We start from the raw sequence: 22077 nt of genomic DNA, 5'->3' as shown, positions 1-22077 counted from the left end.
TCAAAGTCATTGCAAAACACAGAAAAAGCTGCTGGAACTCAAAACGTCCGGCGGCGTCTATCAGCTGTTGCCGCCTCTGACCAACAACCCTCTTCAAATTAATCAGCGCTTCGATGTGCTCCTCAACTCCATTAACGAAAAGCTGAATCATATGAAATCTAATCCGCATTCACGGTCCGACATGTCGGTCCATGACATCCGTTTCTCAGGTTCTCATTTCCTCTCAGATTCGAAGAATAACACCTGATAATTCGTCTGGCTAACCTCCAAACATATAATATGAGCATGGGCATCTCCATCTTCCAGTATTTTCCCATCCCCTTTCCTGCTCCTTTCTTTCCCCACTCTGGCCTCTTGCTCTGATCTCAGTTACCTATCAACTCCCACCTGTGCCCTCTCCTTCCCTTACTACCATGATCCACCCTATTTCTTCTGCCCTCCGCCTTTTCCACATCTCCTCCCAGCCTATTGCTTCGTCCGCTTACCCCAACCACCGGGCTTCACCTATCATCTTCTGGCTTGCCCTCCGACCCCCACCCACATCATTCTTATTCTGGCATTTCCTTTTCCCCAGCCCTGTTGAAGGGTCACGGCCCAGACGTTCAGCTGCTCCTTCATTTCCATAGATGGTGACTGAGCAGAATCATGGAACATAGAACATATAACCCTACAGCACATTACAGGCCATTCGGTCGACAATGTTGTGCTGACCATGTAAACTATTCTAGAAGCTAGAGTAGAGAGTAGAGTAGGTAGAAAGTAGATGTCAGGGGTAAGTTTTTTTACGCAGAGACTGGTGAAAATGTGGAATGCGCTGCCGGCAACGGTGGTGCAGGCTAATACGACAGGGTCTTTTAAGAGACTTTTGGATAGGTACATGGAGCTTAAAAAATAGATGGCTATAGGTATCCCTGGAAATTTCTAAGGTAAGGTCATGTTCGGCACAACTTTGTGTGCTGAAGGGCCGGTATTGTGCCGTAGGTTTTCTAAGTTTCTATCCTATTGTATCCTCCTCTACCACGATCCCTGGCCGTACATTCCACGCTCCCACCACTCTTTCTAAAAAGATACCCTTGATATTCCCCTTGTACCTAATTGCAAGCTACTTAAAAATATGTCCGTACGTGTTAGCCGTTTCAGCACTGGGAAAAGAGCCTCTGGCTATCGACACGATCAATACCTCTCATCATCTTATGCACATTTATCAGGTCATCTCATCCTTTCTCACTGCAGTGAGAAAAGGCCAAGTTCATTCAACCGATTCTCACAAGGCACGTTCTACAATCAAATACTTGTAAATCACTTCTACCGTCTCTCTTTAGTATCCACATTCTTCCTGTCGTGAGTTGACCAGATATGAACCCAGTATTTGTGATATATACTTTCTCCAGGAACTCGGCACCGTGCCAAAGAACGAATTGCAGCTTTTATTAAACCATCACCTCCCTGCACCCGAGCTGAAATGCTTCCCGTTTTGGGAATGGTCAATTTTTTAGAGATTGCATTCCTAAATATCGAATGATGGAGGTTCCTCTTCGACAAGCCTCATTACCGAGCATGTCTGCCGAAATACAATACACTCAGGAAATGAACACAGCCTTTAATGCTCTGAACGCCGCTTTGTCAGCCGCCCCTGCTTTGGACATATCTGACTATCCAGCTCCTTTCTAAATATCTGTAAATGAACACCATGGGTTTGTTCGTGGCAATTTAACACATCGACATGGGGGCCTCCGACGATATTATTCGGTAAAATTAACATCAGTTGTAAGAGGCATGGATGGTTGCCTAAGATCTATCGCCGACACTGCAGGTACGGTAGAACGTCTAATCCTATAGTATTGCATCACACTGATGAAGGGTTTAGGTCTGAAACATCGACTGTTAACTCTTCTATGTCGCTGCTGCCTGACCTGCTGAGCTCCTCCAGGATTGTGGGTGTAGTACTTTGATTTCCATCATCTGCAGAGTTTCTCTTGTTTGTGATTGGACTCAGGCAGCAGTCAACACGAAGCAAAGTTAACCCCATGTCAGAACCATCTCCGGAATGCAATGGGCTTGTCACTTAATCTTGCCAGGAAATTTGGTTGTAGTCACTAAACCACCCAATCTGATTGGGAGTTAAATTGACCAAAAGTAGAATAACGCCCTTTGGGATTCAGGCTGTTATTGTTTTCACGGGGTGGCCGGAGTTGGGACATAATGATTGCGCATTATTGGAAGCGTAATTTATAATAATAAAGTATTGATTTACTAATTTCCAGCGCGAGGCGCATAAATCTATTGTGCGCTCGAAAAGTTATCTCTCAGGTCAACTGTTACTTCCGTCAAACCCCTGGCCTGAAGAATCACCGGTTTTGTATAACTCTGATTTGTTGCATGACAGCCATAAGAGAGGCGGAACTGGAAATGTACCACAGTGCGTCATGCTCTGTTAGAAAGCGGTACAACACTTTCTAAATTAATTTTGCGATATTTCTTTGCGAGGCTTATCGCATCTGATAATCAATGTTAAAGATAAGGTGTCCGAATCCACAGACACGAGGCATTTGACATTTTTTAACCCTTGTGATGAACGGTAAGCACAGATGACTGAAATATTAATGAATATTTTAACTGGCCGTTCCGTACAAGCTGAGCGTTTCCTGTAATTTATGCCTGAATTTGGATTTTCAGTATCACTATTCTTCCCAAAAATCGAAAACACTTTCAGATAGAGCTCAGTTCGTCGAGAGAGAGAGAGAGAGAGAGAGAGAGAGAGAGAGAGAGAGAGAGAGAGAGAGAGAGAGAGAGAGAGAGAGAGAGAGAGACAGAGAGAGAGAGTGAGTGAGAGAGAGAGCGAGAGAGAGAGAGAGAGAGAGAGAGAGAGAGATCAAATAACATTTTCCTGTGGCATCGGAAGTTCTCTAAAGTTTTATGTACATTTATTATCAATGTAAATACACTTGCCAACATACTGCAGTGAGATTTATTTTGTGCAGTAGGGGATCGAGCGTGTGGTCGGGGTGAAACAGAGAACAGAGGGAGAAGTAAGGAAACAGATTGTCACGGGACCTTTGGATGTGAACAGAGATAAAACGGAAATATGAAAGGACAAAGAGGGAGCAGTCCAGAGAGGGAGACTTGAAAAAAGAGAAAAGAAACCACATATGACCATGTTACATGTTTTCCAATCCGATCATGTTTCCCTCCTGGTGAACCTCTTCGCTCTAATCCGGTGTACAGGGGTTGGGGAAGTCTCTGGTGAAATCCAGGGCATCCTGATAGAGGTTGGTAATAAATACCGGGTATGTCACTAAAAGGAAGAATGAGGAACAGCGGAGAGGGTGAAGAAAAGTGAGTTGATCCATTATGACTGAAGAAACCCGGAGGAAAACACGGCGGGCATCACCAGAGCGAAGAATAAGTTGTAGCTGAGAGAATGAAAATAAAACAGGCGGGACCTGGCTGGACCGTCCCGGTCAGTTCCCGAGTTCTACAGAGCGGCTATCGGGGTGAAGTACCGCTGAGCTGAGCTTTGCATATTTGAGAGGAATCTGATGAAAAATAAATTTCAGCTGCACTGGGTAGACAGCGAGTGAAATATATCACCACTAAATGCATGCGTATTTCAGAGTGCTCAGTTGTTAGCCGTGGTTCTACAGATCGGCAAGTGGATAGTTTAAGGAGGGAAATGGTGATTGACTTAATCCCACTGCAGAAACCAGCTGGTCGCCCTCAGATTTACCGAATTTGGTTAACAGTTTCAGCGGGTATTTCACCGCGTTCTTCAGCTCCTCTCTGAACTTGCTCTGAGTCACGGCGTAAATACATGCGTTGGTGCAGGAGCTGAGGATCTGCAGCATCGTCACCGTGGAGTCTGCGACATAAATCGGATCCGTGACTGAGTAACGAGGAACGCTTGCAATCTGTGCGTAGATATCAAGTACCTACCGCAATAACCACAAAAATGTAAATCTACCGGTTATACTGAATAGTAAATCGACCGATTTCCTTCGGTTCACGATCTCAGCTTCCTTCTCATTCTTTCCGTTGCTGCGGCCTCGGACCCCATCCGGACTTTATTGGCAATAAAAATCCATCTAACTGTCAGAGCATTGAACAATACAATCCGAACAAACGGGAGACAAGTTATTAATATGCGATGAAACATCTGAAGTGCGGCACATGAGGGGAAATATAGAAGCTCGCTTTGGTCAAGCAGCCATAGAAAATTCACAGGTGAATCAGGCAGGTCAGCCAGACAGAAAAAGTAATTCTTTTTAAAAATATATTTAAATACACAATGATTAATAGTTTACATTTTAAAGTAGAGATTGATAGGTATCTGTGTAGCTGGGGCATCAAAAAATATGTTGAGAAGGCAGGGGAGTGGGACTAAATGGGAGAATGGAGCAGCTCATGATAAAATGGCAGAGCAGACTCGATGGACATAATGGTCTACTTCGGCTCCTTTGTCTTATGATATATAATGAGACCCCGGCGCTTGCCAAAAGGAGGCAAAGACCGGCTCTGCAAACGAGAGTTCTGTAGAGGATAGAAGACCGAAAGTAGATTGAAACATTTCAGTTCAGCAGAGGGTTTGAGATAACAACCAGGAGGAGATCGATCGCTGCCATTCCCGGCAGGGAGCAAGTGCTGCATTTGGGGAGACCACACTTTCCTCCGGACAGGATGACAATCTCCACCAAGTTAACTGCAAGAGAGAAGGAAGGAAGCAGAGATATTATTGACAAGTCAAGGAAATAAAACAACATTGTGAAGGAATCAGATTAGTTCTTGCGTTTATTTTCTTCCTCAGAGGATGGAAACCGGTATATGAATCTGCTGGCAGTGTGCATTATCGGGGCGACAGAAAACCTGCCTCGAGTTTTATAAATGGTTAAATCTGGATAATTCCCCAAATGTCGATAGGAGAGCTGCTTAATTGTTTCATCGGCCACAGTAAGGGATGGACGTTAAATACCAGCATCACCGAGTCTGAGCAATACAGACATAAAATAAATTTCACGTATGCAATTCCCTCTGCTCATGTTTCTAAAATATATGAACCATTCGCGTTGCTCCATCACCAATCACGCAATTCACAGGCAATTCCTTTGGATAGAACTACAGAAGGACGGTTGGTTTCCACAGGAGCAGTGTTCGCCCGTGTCCTCGTGTGCGGATGTTTCAATCCACCATCATTCCACGACTTCGGAGCAACGGAGATGATTTCAATCAAAAGCTGCATCTCATCCCCAATAGAGAGGGCTGCCTGCTGCGAAAGCAATGGGATGAATATTGTCAGCGCCTTCCGCCCATGGCAGAATTGCGGGGACTGGACAGGTGTCCGTGGAAACAAGTAGCGAGAGGAGCACTTCAGAACATCGGAATTAACTCTCAGTTTCTGCCGTTTGCAGGCGTGACAGCAGCTTACCGGGAATTCCAACGGCTGAAATGACGGGGTAGTAAATGTCTTCATTCCGCCAGATTACTGGAATCCCATTTGAGTGACGCAGTGAACGCTACTGCTCTGACATCCACAGCTCGGCAAACACTCTGGGCTGACGGACGGCACAGGCTCTGATTTATCCAGGGGATCGATCTCAGAGACAAGGTCCCACTTCTGACCATTGTTACTGAAAGAAGAAATTACATCACCGGCAGTGTCTCCGGTGCAAATGCAGTGGGGATGTAGCACAAATGCGTCCATGTCACTGACATGACCTTTGTCTGATCCCTTTGTGTAATTAGACCGAGATTGTAATGAGACCAGTAAGTGAACAAAGTGCGGCTCTATTTACAACGTTCCACTGTTATCTTGACAGCGGTCATGACTGCCCTCATTTTCCAACCTAAACTTTCACTGTGGTTCGCTTTCCACGAGCATTCCGGAATCGATGATTCAAGCATTTTCAGCAATTTTCACTGTCATGCCTGATGTTTCATCATCAAATTGATCCGGTTTCCCTCAGTGATGTCTGGATCCAGGGACACATGAACACCCCATCCCAGTCTCCTCCTGCCGACTTTCAGTTAGTATCATTTTGGCCGCTGAGGCGCCAAACCCACACAACCCCGTCTCACCAGAAATAAAACATACCCTCTGTCTACACAGACACTCTGCCCAGTTCTGCGTCAGCCCTGAATGACATCGAAGTTGACTTCATTTTAATCTGCTCCCTAATACGATGTTTATTTTCTATACCTTGAAGCTCAGAGCTGACCACGGTTCCTTCCATCTCTTAAACTAACTTCTCCGCATGTGTGTGTGTGTGTGTGGGGGGGGGGGGTGGGGGGGAGGGTGTTTGTCATAAATAATGTAATGTAATATAACACTCATTTCATTGTTTTTATGATAGCTGCAGTCTGTACTGTAATATGTCATGCATTTTTGATCGATAAGTTGTGACTGCGTTGTTCTAGCACTGCGATGTCTTGTGAGTAGGAGTGCGAGGGAAACTCCAGTTTCCCATTTCGTGTAATCCGAAGTTCCACATTTGGTGAGCTACTGAGAAGTTGTCCGCACTGCCTACGTCACAGCAAAGCCGGGAATGTTCAGCTCGACAGGGTGATGAAGGGCGGAATGGCCTGTTCCTGTGCTGCAAGCGACCGTGTCCGATGTGACACCCATCAGAGTAGAAGGAGGAGAGGAACGGAGGTGAACGGACTTTGGACGATAAACAGATTGACGTCACAATGTGAACACACCACGTGGACATGCTTGGGGGAGGGGTCATGGAACGATACAGCATAGGAACAGGTGTTTTGACTCATTACCATCTCCGCTGAACAAGATGCCGAATGAGAATAAACTCTGATGTCTGTACGTGAACCATCTCCCTCCCTTCACTCATGCTCGTCCGCTAAGCCAACAATATCGGAAGCAACAATTCCGCATCTGCTTCCTACCGCACCTGACAGTTGTCCCAGACACCCACCACTATCTGTGCAATAACAAAACATGCCGCACACACTTCCTCTGAACGTCTCCACTCACACGTTAAATGCATTCCTCCAGTCCTTGAGATTTCAACACTGGCACCACAAACTGTCGCTCTCGGCCTCTCATACTTTTCTAACCTTATACCAGATCGCGACTGTCAGTCCATGGCCTCCTGTACTGTCGCCATGAGGCCAGCCTCAGGTTGGAGGAGAAACACCTTATATTCCATTTGGGTAGCCTCCAAGCTGATGGCCTAAAGATCGATTTCTCGAATATCCGGTAATGCCACCTTCAACATCCTCCATTTCTATTTCCCTCCCTCGCTTTATCTCCTTAATTGCTCATAACCTCTCTCTGGTGCTCTTTCCCCGTTTTCAGTTTTTCATGATCTCTGTCCTCTCCTTTCAGATTCTCCATTCTCCCGCTCTCTACTTCACAGCCCCCCCTCCCCCTGACTTAACCTATCACCATGTGCTGCTCTCTCTACCTCCCGCCCACTAACCATTTATCCCGATTCCTTCTCGTTTTCCTCCCGTCCTGCCGAAGGGTCTCGGCCTGAAACGTCGACTGTACGTCGCTTTTCCATAGATGCTGCCTGGTCTACTGACTGCCACCAGCATTGTGTGTGTTGCTTGTATTTCCAGCATCTGCAGATTTCCTCTTGTTTGTAATCAACGCCGAGATCTGCTCATGATCTGTGAACTCTGATTCCAACGCACGCAGAGATTTGACACCGATGAGTGACCACTGCCGATTACAGACTCTGAGGTGAGAGATAAGTTTCTAATCCGTGACCCACTATATCCTTAGATGTGGAACCCGATCGCAGCACATCCTCAGTTCCATCACGGATTCGTGACCAATGCCGCTGTCACAACCTCAGACGTGACAGCAGTATGCGGTCCTACAGGCCATGAGATCCAGGCACGATCCGCAGTAGTGTATGACCCCTCACTTCAACACATAATGAGACTGAGCTGGCTGTTGAACTTTGACCGCACCATGTTATATCCTATGACCAGGGTTATGTGATCACTGACCACTCACACAGTGAGTCATGACTCTGCGTCAACCTCTGACACCACCTGACTCTGGGATCTGGCTAAGGCGTGTGACACGTGACCGCACTGCAATTTGCGAGCTGTCTTCGATGTCAGCATTCAGACGCACTATACTCCGAGATCTGAAACAGCATTTCCCACCCTGACCCAACAAAACTGAAATCTGATCCCATTGCGTGACACTAACCCGAACACATCCTAATATTGGAACTCCACGTGTGTCCCCATTCCCAATTACAACTTTAGATCTCATTCAAGTGTGTGACCTCTGACACTTCCATACTCCGTGACTTGTCCTTAGTGTGCAACCGTTGAAACACACGCCGTGATACCCGTTGGCAGTGTTGGCATCTCTTATCCTTCTGGACACTGATATTTGACTCGTCTTTTCTGACCCATGACCCCAGTATGTGTCCTGACACTGACTAACACATAGATCGGACCCTAGTGTATGAGCCCTAACCTCACAAGCTCCCGACATTCACCTGCTAGGTAGCATCTGATATCAGAGAATCTTGAGATCTGATCCCTTTGCCAGACCCCTGTCACGACGAAATCCCGGGATCTGTACATTTGCATTTTTCCGAAAGCTATAACCCGTAAGACCTTAAGAGCATAACATACAGGATCAGGTTTAGACCGCTTGGATCATCGAGCCTGCTCCGCCATTTCGTTATGGCTAATTCATTTTCCTCTCAGCTTGAAACTCCAATCCTCTCGCATCCTTTTCATGCCTGGCCAATCAACAATATACCGCCCCTGTCTGAAAAATACATACATAAATAGCCTCCGCAGCTGCCTGGTGCAACGAGTTCCACAGATTCAACACTCTCTGGCTAAATGAATTCTTCCTCATCTCAGCTCCTTAAGAATGTCCTCTATTCTAAGGCTTTATCATTAGATCTTACTCCCCCACCACAGGAATGGCCCTCTCCGTATCTACCCTATCAAGGCCTTTCGCCATTCCGTAGCATTCAACGGGATAACCACTTATTTTTCCGAATTCCGGTGAACACAGGTCCAGAGCCATTAATCTCTCTCTCATATGCCAAGCTGTTCGTACTTCCAATCGTTTTCGTGTAGCAAACCCAGGTGTGTGAAGGCAGATATTGCTACATGAAAATTGACCAGTGGATCTGTGTTGCCCTTAAGGCATTCGTTTAGTTTATTATATTTTCGCTTCAGTAATTCGTTTGTAATCGTTTTCTAGTTAAACTTAAGGTTGTTGAAAGAAAATTCTTTGTCTGTTATATATCGCGGCATTCGATGACGTCACACCCGGTTTCGCTGCGTCCTGTGGGAAAATACCGGTTTGGAGAAACGGGAAGGAGGGCGCTTGTGTGTGCAGGATCAGCGCGAGGAAAGTTTTCTTTCTACGCACTAGAAACATCATAGAAGCAACGCCGTAAGTTCATAAGATAATCGATATGTTGAAGTAAAAATGTTAACGCTGATTCTTTTAAAAGTAATGACGGTTGATAAAGTTTATGTTCTTTGTTATTTAAAGAGTTGCGGATAGTTTGTGTTGAAGTGTATTTAAAGCAGTTGATGGCGTAGGTAGATTCTGACTGTATGTTGTACTTTAATGTAATATAGTTTGTTGTAGTTTTATTTTTGCAAGTATTTATGATGTAAATGTGATGCCCAGAAGGAAACAAATACTGTATATATTTTGTATTGTTTTATCAACAGGTTTCACCATACGTTAATATGGAAGAGTGAACAGTAAACGGTTAATCTTACTGGGATCGCGCGTAATTGACTCCGGTTTATACTGCGTGTTTAGTTCAGAGTTTTTACACCTGTGCGAGAACACTACAGGGTCAATTGACCATGAATGCACTGCAGCCTGAGATCTGAACTCGTTGTTTGACTGCTGAATGAATCTACACCTTGATTTCGAACTCCACGTGTGTGTTCCAGACCCCAACTCAGCCTACATGCCGACAACAATCGTGCGACATTCAGCGTGAGAGAGTTATCATCCGGCCCGGCATCATTCTGCAAGCTATTCGTTACTCAACCACATAGAGCCAGTCGAACAGAACCTGATCTGTAAATTTCTCTGGCTTGGCAACACAACTACTTCAACATTGAATGAAAATATACACATTAAATATGTTAATTAAATAAATAATTACGTAAGTAAAGTATGAATACATATTCCTCGGCAATTCTTAAGTTCCATTTTCACTCTGTATCTCTGCAGTCTTATGTTTTCCGATTCTGTCACAGATTCCTCAATGTGCACCGGGGTTAATGGATCACGAAATTCAGTCTTCCTTTGTAAATACTTTCGAGGTGACATTGGCATGATAAACTGACGCCATTCCCACGTCACGGCATTTTTATCTTGTCGACATTGGTCCAATAAGATTGAGAAAATAATCATTTCCATAATTTCAGAAGTGCTTCTCATTGATAATTTCCATGTGAATTCTGCACGATCAAATTCGAAACAGGAGCAGATGAACGACGTATAGTTAGAGGAATAAAAGTCAAACAAACAGGCAAGCGGAGGATAGGCAACCTGTCGGATAGGTAGGTAGATAGATAGATAGATAGATAGATAGATAGAAAGAAAAAGACACAGACAGACATACTGATATGCAGTCCAGAAAAAGCTATAATCTATAAATCAGTAAAGAGGAATGAGGGAAGAGGCAAGAACTAGAGAAAGAAGAAAAAAAATATGTAACACACACAAAAGGCTGGTGGAACGCAGCAGGCCAGGCAGCATCTGTAGGAAGAAGTACAGTCGACGTTTCGGGCCGGGACCCTTCGTCTGGACTAACTGAAAGAAAATTTACTAGAGATTTGAAAGTAAGAGGGAGAGGGGGAAATGCAAAATGTTAGGAGAAGACCGGAAGGTCTGGAAGCTGAGAGCTGGAAAGGTGATTGGCAAAAGGGATGTAGAGCTGGATAGGATCATGGGTCCAGAGGCCTACGGAGAACAAAAAGGGGGAGGGGAGCACCAGAGGGCGATGCTAAGAGTGATGGGCAGAGAGATAGAAAAAAGGAAGAGAGGCAAAATAAATAAATCGGGGATAGGGTGAGAAGGGGAGTAGGGGCATTAACGGAAGTCAGAGAAATCAATGGTCATGCCATCAGGTTGGAGGCTACCCAGCCGGTATATAAGGTGTTGTTACTCCAACCTGAGCTTGGATTCATTTTGACAGTAGAGGAGGCCATGGAGAGATATATCAGAATGGGAATGGGACGTGGAATTAAAATGTGTGGCCAATGGGAGATCCTGCTTTCTCTGGCGGACCGAGCATAGATGTTCAGCGAAACGGTCTCCCAGTCTGCGTCGGGTCACACCAATATATAAAAGGCCGCACCGGGAGTACCGGACGGAGTATACCACACCAGTCGAATCACAGGTAAAGTGTCGCCTCACCTGGAAGGTCTGATGGGGCCCTGAATGTTGGTGAGGGAGGAAGTGTAAGGTCAGGTATATCACTTGTTCTGCTTACAAGGGTAAGGGCCGGGAGGGAGTTCGGTGGGAAGGGATGGGGCGGGGGGGGGGGGAGGAATGGGCAAGGGAGTCGCGTAGGGAGCGATCCCGGCGGAAAGCAGAAGGGGGTGGGTGGATGTGCTTGGTAGTTTTTTTGCCATTCAAAAATAATTGCTATTTAGTTATTTGTAACAAATAGTTCATGGCACTTAATCAAAGACACCAAAACCCATGTCATCATCAGACTCCTCAGATTCTTCCTTTCTCTCTTCGGCAGCAGGAACAGCAGCAGTGGCAGCTGCGGCACATCCTCCACCACCACCAGCACCAACTCTACAGATCAAACTATTAATGTCACAGTTTACCAAAGCCTTACCGAACTGACTGGGCTAGAAAGGTTCGACACTAACTCCAGCTGCCTTGACGAGGGCATTGAGCTTGTCTTCGGTCACGGTGACCTCATCGTCGTGCGGGATGAGGGCGCTGTAGATGCAGCTCGGAGTGGATGCCACGGCGGGTTGGATGGTACTAGTCGCCGGCTGGGATTCGACCTTAGCTTCGATCGAAGGATCGAGCGCCTCGGAGCAGAGTCAGGGTGGGAAGAGGTTCCCACCCTTTCCAGTGGTCGCAGCATTGGAGATAATTACTCAGAGATGAAGATTCCTACTCAGGGATGGAGATAATTAATCAGGGGTGGAGATTCTTACTAAGCGGTGGAGATACTTGCTCCTGGCTGGATATTCTTACTCGGGGGTGGCTTAATCAGATGGGTGAAAGTGTCATCGGCATCACTATATGAAAAAATAACGATTCGCTGTTCACCCGGTGTAAGAACTCCAGACATCGCAGTTCATTCCGAATTGCGGGTCAGTTGGAAGATGCGATGCCTCCTCTAATTAGTCTCCTCTAATTTATGCTCTGCCTCTCGATGCCAGTGGAGAAGGCCACAGGCAGTGAAAATACTCCGAATGTCAGTGGAATAAGCATTAATAGAGAACGCAGGATCAAACAGGTGGACCGTACGCAAGTATTCCGGAGACCAAGCACGCAAATTCGGTTGTCTTTTTGTTCGAATGTAGAGGAGACATAATTGTGGACAAAGAAAGTGCAGTAGCCTGCGTTGCCAAGCAGTAACTACATTGCTGCGTCAATTCCCTACCCCAGAAGAAAGTCAACACCTTCCATTAGCGTACGCTAGTACTCACACGTGCCCTACACCTATGACTTGGTATGAGATGCAGCTGATTTTAAAAAAATAGAATCATAGAACAGAACACAGGCCTTTCGGCCCACAATGCTGTGCCGGACAACTACTTACTTTAGAAATTACCTAGGGTTACACATAACCCTCTATTTCTCTACGCTCCATGTACCTATTCAGGAGTCTCTTAAAGGATCCTATTGTATCCGCCTCCACCACGGTCGCCGGCAGCCCATTCCACGTACTTACCACTCTCTGTATAAAATACTTACCTCTGACATCTCTGTACCTACTTCCAAGAAACTGAAAATTGTGCACTCTCGTGATAGCCATTTCAGCCTTGGGAAAAAGCCTCTGACTATTCACACAATCAATGACTCTCATTATCTTACACACCTCTATCAGTTCACCTATCACCGAACATCCATTTACTTTAGAAATTACTTAGGGCTACCCGTAGCCCTTTGTATTTTCCAGCCAGCAGGACCATGCCAGAAACAAGCGATTCCTGAAACGTCACGGCTAATGCATCCGTTATCTCGTCGGAGACATCTTTCAGGACTCTGGGATGTAGTCGATTTGGTCCAGTTGACTTTCCAACCTAAGACATTTCAGCTTGTCTCACTCTTGTTCCTTTGTAGTAGCAAAGACACTAACTCTTGCTCTGTCTTCCACAGTGAAGAATGATGCAAAGTATTCATTAAGTTCATCTGCAATTTCTTTATCCCCCGCATCATTTTCCAGTAGTGCAATATCAACTCTCATCTCCCTTTCACTCCTTATTTAACTGGGAAAAAATCTTTTAGTACCTTGCATCATACTATTGTCTAGTTTGCCATCATATTTCATCTTTACCATTCTTATAGATTTTTAGTTGCCTTTTGTTTAATTTTAATAGCATCCCAATGATCTAACATCCAACGTATTTTTGGTCCGTTATACGCCATTCCTTAGGCTTTACGCAGTCATTAACTTTCCTTATCACCTACGGATGCCTCGCCCCTGCCATTTGAGAACTCCATCTGTGGGGCATGTCTATCCTGCGCCTTGTAAACGATTCCTAGATACTTTAGCTACCTATGCTCTGCTGTCATCCCCGCAGTATCCTCCTCCTATTCTCCTGGGCAATCTCCTGTTTCTAATTCCGCTTATTCCATTGCGAGGCTGATACATGTGACATAGGCTTTCCTCTCTCAAATTGCAGTATGAATTCCATTATATTATGATCACTGCCTCCTTAGGGCTCCTTTACACAACACCCAATCTAAAATGGCCTTTCCTCGAGTAAGCCCAAGCACAAGAGGCGCTCAAAAGCCGTCTCGTAGGCATTCAACAAATCCCCCCTCTTGTGATCCAACATCAACCTGATTTTCCCAATCCCGTTGCATATTGAATTCTTCTGATATAATTGGACATTATCATTATTACATGCCTTTTCCAGCTCAATACGATGGATTATCTTAGTCACTCTCACACCTGAATAAAGTATTTATCTGAAAAATATTTAGCGCCCCCACCCCCCAAGATTCTACTGAGAGAGGAATTCATTTTTCAGCCTTATAAGTGCAGGGCTCTCAGTAACAGTAACTGTGCTGTTAACTATTCAGGCTAACAAAATGGCTTCTCTGTATTGTTATAATGAAATGGCTTCTCTGTAATGTTATTTAATGCTGTAATGGGTTTCTGTGTTTGGTATGTTTGGGTTATGACAGCAGATAATGGGGGGAACTAACGGATGGAAAATTGTTATGCTATCTTGCATGTGTAAGCTGAGCGGGAGTTTGCGGTCAATGTCTGGAGGAGAGCGAGAAGGACGGACGTGTGAAGAGCGGACAGCGGTTCCAGAGCGACGGATACTGGACTTTGGCGGTTCGGATGGTGGCCGAAGGCTCGGAAGGTCGTTGTGGATTTAACCGGAGGCGGGAGTTCCAATCTATTAAAATATTATGTGCACAAACTGATAAACTTATTGATTTGAAGCCTTTAGGTTATCTGTTTCTAGTAACCCATCTCTAAGAATTAACTATAAAACTGCAATTATTTATTCAAATAAAAAACACAAAATGCCGGCAGGCCAGACAGCATCTATTGGAGGAGGAAATAACGACGTTTCGGGCCGAAACACTTCATCAGGAGTGAAGTAACCTGGGATGGTCGAGGGGGGATAAGAAGTGGGGGGAGGGATAAAGCAGAGAGCTGGGAAGTGATATGCTGGAGGGAAATGGGCTAGAGGGAAGGTGGAGCATTATGGGAAACAAAAGAGAAATAAAGGTAGGGCTGGGGGACAGATTATAATGAGGGGGGGGGGAAGAGAGAGAAAGAGAACCATACTAAAATAATAGATAGGGATGGGGGTAAGGGTGGGGGGCAGGGGAATCAACGGAGTTCAGTGAGTTGGATGTTCATGCCGGCAGGAAGGAGGCTACCTAGGCGGGAGATAAGGTATTGAAGAGCGGACAGCGGTTCCAGAGCGACGGATACTGGACTTATTTACTTGCTTTTGGTGTATTGTCTGGTATTTGCGAGCGTGCACTTGGGGGCGGGGGGGGGGGGGGTTCATTACACCGTATTTACACCGACGTATCGCACTATTGGCGGGGTGACACTTTGACTTCGGAGTAACGTTGTCTATTTTGGCTGTATTCATGAGTATTCACACATGGTTAAATAACAATTAAAGTTGAGTTGAAATAAACTGAATTAAATTGAGCAGGGTTGTCGATCCAAAGGGGGGAGGAGAAGTGAGAGTGAAGAACTGTGGGGTGAGAGGACTGAGACGGGGGAAATGAGAAGCTGAGGATGGAGGAAAGAGGCTGAGAGAGAGGAGAGTGTGCTGAGGAATTGGGAAGGGGTGAGAAAATTGTGAGAGTGAGGAAGAAAGTAGGCTCGAAGTAGTAGATTGCTCTGTGGAAAGGGGAATCGGATGATGGTCAGGGGGCTGCACTCCTTCGGACATGGGGTATTTGGGAATAGGGGTATTTGCATTCCTTCTGTGGCAATATAGGATCGGGTGGGTAACATGAAAATATCCAAAATACACAATAATAGATTAACAAACTCAAGACAATAAAGGCGGAAATTAACAGAAATCAGAAAGTATTCAACACATTATAGGATCCAGGAACAGTTTAATTCTATCTGACTACTTACACAGGAAGAATGAATTGGCAAAAGTCACCAAAATCTTGCTTTAAATTGAAAACTCATGAAAGATACAATTTAAGTGTTACAATTATAATACGACTAGTCCATTACTAGCGATTAGGCAATACATGATATCCGTCCAGATATAATATTACAGGATAAACCAGCAAAACAATTTATTTAATAGTTATCCAATAACAAACAAGAGAAAATCTGCAGATATGTGTGTATCATTCCAAATCCACATAATATACGGATATCAGTACGTGAAAAACACCAGAAATATGCTGACTTGAAAAAGAAAATTGAAACACTGTGGTACATAAACAGGATACACATTGCCCCAATTGTAATATCTACAGCTGGTTTCATTCTAAAGTCACTGCACAACAACAATTATACCTACACAGAAACGTTCATGTGGATCTCCAGAAAGCTAAAATAATAAGCATCACCAGAGTAGTAGGAAAGTTCCCAGCAATTGAAAAACGAGCGTGCTGGTCTATTTCCATACCTGAAGTTTTACCAGGTAAAAAAACTAATAACAAACAGGCGATTGTACTGGAGTGAATGCAGTTTGCTCGGATGGAAATTTATTAGAAATCAGGAAATGAGATGAAGCAGAGCCGGCACCGGGCTTTTCCATAGATGTTTGCACAATTATGGACAGAGTTCTGCAGCGGTAAACATTCCTCTCTGACAGGTCGATCTAATGCGAAGGACAAGTGCAAGGTTTATTGTAAGTACGGGTAGACTGTTGAATTTATTTTCCTTTCATTCTTATGCAAAAGACTTAAGTAACAAATGAGTTGCATTTCAGCCGATTTGCTCTTGAATGTTTTCAGATCCTGACCCGCTCTATAATTTCCGAAAGGGGTGTGGCGGTGACGAGAACCGGATTATGGTGGACAAATCAATAAAACTAAAAACCAAGAATAATTTAATAATTGATAGGAGACAGAGGTTGCCGACTGCGGGTGCCGAAGTCCCTGTTTCTGTGCAATGTCTGTCTCGGGATCGCAACCATATTTATTCTCCCCGCTGCCCATTCTCTGATGACTGCCAAACTATAGTGTCAAGAAAGAAATCACTGCGACCGTCTCTGAGAATGGCTTAGATACGTTGTTTATTAACTTGTAGAATAATTGATGTTAGCGGATATTTCGCTGCGCTGATGAACTGCTCTCTGAACTTGGACTGAGTCACCCCATAAATAAACGTGTTTGTGCAGCAACTTAATATCATCAGCATGTAGGCGCAGTGTAGAAGTATGTTTTCCGAGTCACTGTAATGATTTGGATCCAAACCCGCAATTGTGTAATAAAGGAATTCGGCAACATCCACCGACCACAGGATGACGAAGCTTCCGGAGATGGTGAGGAGTAAGATCACAGACCTCCTCCTGCTCTCCATCTCCGGGTCACTGCGGTTCTCCGCCTTGCTCTGTCCCCTCAGCCCTTTACGGACGCGACTGGCCACTAAAATGCGTCTGACTGTCAGAGCGTTGAGCAGTAGTATTAATACGAACGGAAATAATGGCACACAAACGGTAGAAAGCCAATTATATCCCACCCAAACGGGATCCGTAAAGTAGCCAGGTTTTGAAATACAGTCATAAGGTATATTGTCAATCACTTTCACAGGACGATATCTAAAAGCGTCGGGCACGTTTTTACAGCAGAGCAGAACGCCGGTTGTTGTCAGAACCACAGCCGCAGTTTTTCCGCTGCAATACTTCTCTTTCCACTTCTGGCAACGGATGGCTACAAACCGATCAAATGTAAAAGTGACGGTGAACCAGACAGAACAGTCCGTGGCTGCAAATGTCAGGGCAGATATCACACTGCATACAGGGGTGATGTCCAGGAATGTCCCGGGGAAATAATAATAACTGACCCGCCACAGAATGACATCAAAGATGACGGTTAGTAGATCCGCCGTTGCCATGGCCACCAGGTAGCGAGTGGTGCAGGTGGAGAGGCCGCACTTCCCCCGGGACAGAATCAGAATCGCCGTTAAATTCACTGGGGGAACAACCAATAAGGAATAAGTAAATTACAGTTATGCCGTTCCTTGGGTCTCAGGGCAGAGTTGAAATGGAAATTGAGAAGAACTTAAGTTTGAAGACACCTCATTTCTGTGGTTAAAAGGCTATAAAGCGTGAGTCTCTGTTGCTGTTAACGAGATGCTGGGTGACAGTTACTCGGGACTGCAAGAGAAGCAGCGCTTAGGAAGGAGCTAACTGATCGCCGATGGTACTTTGGAGAAATCAATATAAATCGCCCAACATCAGGTTTACGACTGAAGTGTAAAGCCTGGACACAACGGCAAATCTCTCAGCAGCGGTGATTGCCGGGTTCCCAGCACCTATATTCTGACACACTCCCCATTAAGCAGAGCCCCGATCCCTTCGGTTCTGTCAATTTACAAATTTCAAAGTAAATGTATTTCCACCTTTGTCATGTCTTTCCCACCTCTCAGACTCTTTGTTTGTCATCCGTCCGCAGCGACCCCGCTTGGTTTACTTTTTTTTAAAAAAACTTAATGCAACTATTCTTGTCCGGGTTTCCTGCGCACTATGTTAAGATAACCCATCAGACAGTTACAATTCAACCAATACGCACAAAATGCTGGGGGAACTCAGCAGGCCAGGCAGCATCTATGGAAAAAAAGTATAGTCAACGTTTCGGGCCGAGACCCTTCGGCAGGATTCGGCCCGAAACGCCGACTGCATTTGTTCTTATATGCTACCAGGCCTACTGAGTATTTTGTGTGTGTTGCTTGGATTTCCAGCATTTGCAGATTTTCTCTTCTTTGAGAAAGTTCCAATTTTCGCTTTTAAAGATTCTGCCTGACGCACTGAACTCACACATCCACCTCCCGTGCGCCCTTAAATCCTCACTGACATTATAGGTAATTCAAAACATCTGCCTTATTAGGGGTTGCTCCAAGTTTCGTGAGCATAATTCTAAATGCTTCGATGCTGCTTTTCCCAGAACATAAGCATGAACCTTATCCCGCCTGACCTCAAACGGACACCGCTGGTTGGCCCTTTTCACTTATTCGATTAATGGGACGTGGAAGCAAACACCGGTACACTAAAACTCACACAAACACTAATTTTCATTTCCGAAACTCCGGATGGTTCGGACTCACAAGTGATGTCTACCGCTCTCCCCTGAATGTCACCCTACGAATCTCTTCCCGGGTTCCCATCAAAATTTCAGCAAATTCTTTAAAATGGCTCAATACTTTTCCATGTGAATTAAAAACCTGCTGCGCTTCCGATGCGAAATAACACCAAATAGCCCGTAAAACAGAGCGCTGGATTATCGGAGTTCATTTTGACAGTGTGTTGCATTCATAACTTCAAACTGCTTGCCATGAATCCACAAATTGCATTCATTTTACTGAACATCTGCTTGACATCTGTCTCAACTGCTGATTTGTTTCCTGCCGAGGCCACCGATTAAACTGTAAGGGAGCTTCTGACCGAACACAGTGATTTATCACAATGCCTGCACCGCACTCTCTGATACGCCGGCATCACAACGCTGCCGGTAACTGAACGAGTCCAAAGACCGCACACACAGAACAACAAATCTTAGTTCGCCAATGTTCTTACCAGGAACACCGATAACGGCAATGATCATGAAATATATCTTTCTCACACGCAAGAATGTTTCAAGCATGCTGTGTGAGATACAGCCTGTCTTCCAGCTCCCCGCGATCTCGCTGTAGAAACTCTGAGCTGATGGAATCTCCACGGTCATTCATTTATACTCGCTCGAGCACACTGAATATTCTATACTACACAAGGCTGACGTGTTTTCGAACAGCTGTGGTAAAATAAATATGATGTCATTTAAGTATAATTCCGATTGTGATGAGGTATGGATAATTTGACACGAAATTGCAAAATCTCAAAGTCGCAGAAATGGCGATTCAAGAATTCAGTGAATGCTGTTGCGAAACATTCTCAGGCTCACCTCTCGGTTTTATGATTGTTATTGTTTATCCTGTCCATACGCTGACGCCATAGATTTATTATCATTGATATACGGTCATTGGGCTCCTCTGTTTCACTCTGGGATTTGTCTAGATTGGTGATCTTGCAATAGAAATATATACATATCAAAAACGAATATATTGTTTGTACGGTCCTGAAATATATTTAAGAATTTTAAAAGAATATAGCATCGATGCTTACAAAGATACTGGATACATGAAAACTTTACTTTATTGTCACTAAACTATTGATACTAGAGCGTACAATCATCACAGTGATATTTGTTTCTGCGCTTCGCTCTCCCTGAGGTACAAATCGAAGTAAATATAATAAAAATTTAAATTATAAATCATAATTAGAAAATAGAAAATGGAAAGTAAGGTTGTGCAAGTCAGGTCCGGATATTTGGAAGGTACGGCCCAGATCCCGGTCAGGATCTGTTCAGCAGTCTGATCACTGTTGGAAAGAAGCTGTTCCTAAATCTGGCCGTACGAATCTTCATGCTCCTGAACTTTCTCCCGGAGGGAAGTCGGACAAAAAGTGTGTTTGCTGGCAGGGTCTTGTCCTTGATTATCCTGGCAGCACTGCTCCGACAGCCTGCGGTGTAAAGTGAGTCCAAGGGTGGAAGATTGGTTTGTGTGATGTGCTGGGCTATGTTCACTATCTCCTGCAGCTTCTTCCGGTCTTGGACAGGGCAACGTCCATACCAGGTTGTGATGCACCCTAGAAGAATGCTTTCTACGGTGGACGTATAAAAATTAGTGAGGATTTTAGCGAACAGGACAAATTTCTTTAGCTTTCTCAGGAAGTAAAGGCGCTGGTGGGTTTCTTGGCAGTGGACTCTGCTTGGTTAGACCAAGTCTGGTCATTTGTGATATTCACCTCGAGGAACTTAAAGCTTTTGACCTGTTCCACCTGCGCACCACCGATGTAGATGGGGTTGTGCGGTCCGCTACTCCTTCTGAAGTCAACAACAAATTCCTCCGTCTTGCTGAAGTTGAGGGATAGGTTATTGTCTTCGCACCATGTCACAAGGTTCTTCATTTCCTCTCTGTACTCAGACTCATCTTTATCCAAGATACGGCCAATAATTGTGGTGTCTTCAGCAAACTTATATGTTGAGTTCGAAGGAAACTTGGCTACACAATCAAGGGTGTACAGTGAGTACAGCAGGGGGCTGAGTACACAGCCTTGTGGGGCACCGGTGCTCAGAGTGATTGTAGAGGAGAACTTGTCCCCTATTATTACAGTCTGGGTCCTGTCTGTGAGGAAGTTGACGATCCAGCTGCAGATCTGAGTGCTAAGACCCAGGTTTCGGAGTTTAGGAATCAGTTTATTTGGAATAAAGGCAGAGATGTAGTCGATGAAAAGCAGCCTTACATATATGTCTTTATTCTCCAGGTGTTCTAGGGAGGAATGTAGTGCAAGAGAGATGGCATCTGCCGTTGACCTGTTGCTACAGTAGGCGAATCGCAAAGCGTCGAGGTTGACCGGTAGGTTATGGTTAATGTGTGCTATAACCAATCGCTCGAAGCACTTCATAGCAATTGATGTTAGAGCCGCAGGTCGGTAGTCATTCAGGCATACCACCTTGCTTTTCCTCGGCACCGCGATTATAGTTGCCTTCTTAAAACACGAGGAGACCTTAGACTGAAGCAGGGAGCAGTTGAAGATATCAGCAAATAATCCAGCTAGCTCATTTGCAAAGGCCCGGAGAACCCGTCCCTGGACGCCATGCGGGCCCGTCTCCTTCCGTGGATTTATCTTCAGTAAGGCTTTTCTAACGTCTTCCTCGGTGACGATGAATCTCGATGCCACCAGGTCCGGTTCATCCAGAGGGAGCGGGACGCTCCTCTTCTGTTCGAAACTTGCGTAGAATACGTTAAGTTCGACTGCTCATCAAAGTCATGGCAACACACAGAAAAAGCTGCTGGAACTCAACACGTCCGGCGGCATCTATCAGCTGTTGCCGCCTCTGACCAAGAACCCTCTTCAAATTAATCAGCGCTTCGATGTGCTCCTCAACTCCTTTAACGAAAAGCTGAATCATTTGAAATCTAATACCAATTCACGGTCCGACATGTCGGTCCATGACATCCTTTTCTCAGGTTCTCAGTTCGTCTCAGATTCGAGGATTAACACCTGATAATTCGTCTGGCTAACCTCCAAACTTATAGCATGAGCATGGGCATCTCCATCTTCCGGTATTTTCCCATCCCCTTTCCTGCTCCTTTCTTTCCCCACTCTGGCCTCTTGCTCTGATCTCAGATACCTATC

The 22077-nt window shown here is 45.0% G+C and overlaps 1 pseudogene; it reads right to left on the bottom strand.

The window, feature by feature from the left end:
• Positions 1-11603: 11603 nt before the first annotated feature.
• Positions 11604-18181, bottom strand: LOC140732697 (large ribosomal subunit protein P1-like; annotated as a pseudogene).
• Positions 18182-22077: the final 3896 nt, after the last annotated feature.

This window comes from Hemitrygon akajei, chromosome 9, assembly GCF_048418815.1.
Source record: "Hemitrygon akajei chromosome 9, sHemAka1.3, whole genome shotgun sequence".
In the NCBI taxonomy this organism is placed as follows: Eukaryota; Metazoa; Chordata; class Chondrichthyes; order Myliobatiformes; family Dasyatidae; genus Hemitrygon; species Hemitrygon akajei.
This window is presented reverse-complemented; position numbering and strand designations above follow the sequence as displayed.